Source organism: Pagrus pagrus (assembly GCF_965226575.1).
Source record: "Pagrus pagrus genome assembly, chromosome: 16".
In the NCBI taxonomy this organism is placed as follows: Eukaryota; Metazoa; Chordata; class Actinopteri; order Spariformes; family Sparidae; genus Pagrus; species Pagrus pagrus.
The window spans coordinates 7,263,289-7,265,739 of NC_140200.1; positions in this window are offsets into that span (position 1 = coordinate 7,263,289).

A 2,451-nucleotide genomic window follows, 5' to 3' on the forward strand; every position below is an offset into this window, starting at 1 on the left:
TCATGAGAAGTCGGTGGTAATTACCAAGTAACATGTGTGAAGTTTTTTTGAAATCGCCCCCAGTTACAACAATAATTACCCCAACGTGATTTAATAATAATGATCTGCTGTTTCCGATAAGCAGTTGATAAATAGTCTGGCAGTGGTGATTTCCAGGAATCTTCCAGCTGGTTTCTGCTTAACTTCTGCTCATCGTGCCGTTTTAATTTCAAGCTCATTTCCGTCTAACTTCTCCTCAGCCGGACGCTAAATTGAAGTGGATTGTTTTAGTTTAATTTCCTGGTTTCTGTCAAACTTCTGCAGATTAGTTAGGACATTTATTAACCATTGACATGTTCCTCAGTTTCTATCATTTCAGCAGGTCAGTCCAGCTTTGGAACAATTTTCCTTAATGTCTTTTTGTCGCCACCATAAATTGCTAATTACCAACAAATTGTGTTGGACCTGCTGAAATGATAGAAATTGGTGAAACTGTAAATGGTTAGAAAACGTATTTCAATTGACTGAACTGCACAACCGAGTTGGAAATGAAGCTGCAACAACTCACAGTAAAAATGTCACGATCACCTGAAGTTAATCAGAAACCAGTTGGAAGTTTCCTGGAAATGTGTTTCCAACTGCTTGTTGGAAGATATCAGATTGTTATTATTAAACAATATTGGGGTCATTTTTCATTTCAGGGTAAAAGGTGTTGCTTGGTAATTACCACCTACCTAACATGACATTTCCAGACCTGTAAAAAATCAAGTGTTACCGTTAATTTAAACTCAGGAGGCCTGTGGATAATTGTTCTGGTGTATTATCAGTAACATCGGGGTGAGTTTTCTCCATCTAGACATACGGACGTTATGGAAAATGGCAACATTTATTGAAGTCTTGACACAGCTTTGTCTTGAAGGGTATTTCTATTCAGAGAAATAAACTTGATTACTTGTGCTTCTTGTTTGCACCGAGAACAGACTCCTCCACCTGCTGCCACTGTTAAAATGTCTGCTGATATTATCGTTGCTCACTTGGACAGGCACAGATATTGTTTTCATCTGATGAAGAATAAACTAAACTGGGTCAAATGCCAAAATGGCTCGGTGTGATTGATTGACATCAGTACCATATCTGAAACAGGACTGTTGATGCTTTTCTCTCTGATTTATTGAATGTTTTGATGATCAACAGTTTACTTCACAACCTACAGTATACAAATGATCTGTCACACTGTTAGTTACAGCAGCATTGACCTCTCTGTCTGCAGACACAGTTGTAACTACAGTTTCATGTCAGTAGGGGTCATTACTGCACTGCCAGAGGCAAATCTCTAGAGCCATGACTGCAGATCCAGTGTCTTAGGGGAACGGTCAGTGACACAGAAAACATAGCAAAGTTAATTAATATTACTCAGAGGTTTAATTATATATATAATAAGTCATTATTAGATTAAAAGTCACAGGTTTTTACATCTATTGTCTTTATCATCGTTTATTTCTTAATTATATTATTATTATGTTGAATAACTAGTACATCTTGACAATACACTGAAGTACATTGCATAAGAGGTTTAAAATGAGACATTTTACAGGCCTACATACACCAGTGGTAAAAATTTTACATTTACCCAAGTACATACATTTCGAGGTACTTTTTTGAGTATTTCTATGTTTCTTCCACTTCAAATCTGCACTCTGCTACATTTCAGAGGGAACTTAAAGGGGCACTGTGTAGTTTTTGGAGAAGAAATTGAAATGTTTGATGTTTACAGTATTAATGAGGTAATAATACAAACTCAGAAATATTTATCTTTCCCATAACTGAATAAAGAAGCTCTTCCCAGAACATAGTTTGAAGTTAGAAAGGTGGCAGGGTCCGCCAAATATAAACAAAGTAAACCAGTATGAAATTGTGTTGACCTTTGGGGTGAGTTTGTTTATTCAATTTATTCAGTCATGAAAACAAAGACAGTTTGTTTATTTAGTCTGTTTAAGGACATAAAAGTCAGTCAATGAAAGTCTTTCTCTTCTTCCCCAAAACGACACAGTGCACCTTTAAGTCCACTTTTGATACACTTGTACTGTTCTTGCGTACTTCTGCTACGTATTTTAATGTGAAGGAGTTGTTGCTATAGTAAGTCAATGAAGATCTTTGTCTTTTGATTAACATTTAAAACTACATAGTGCACCTTTAACTCCCTCAAACTCTCCTCCTCTAGCTTGAAGTACACTCTGATATTATCTTGTGTACGTTTATTTATATTTTAGTTTTAAACCTGGTTATTTTTACTGTCTGTTGCTTCTTTAAGACGAACACATAATTATTTATTCAGCTTCTTGTTGTTTCCTGTAAGAAAATACGTCCAGTAAGTAAATTATGCAAATTGAACGAGCGCGGCGCGGTGATTGGCTCGTGCTCCATAAGCCCCGCCCTCTGAGCGCGTGACGGCTGGAGGAAACCCGAGGCGAG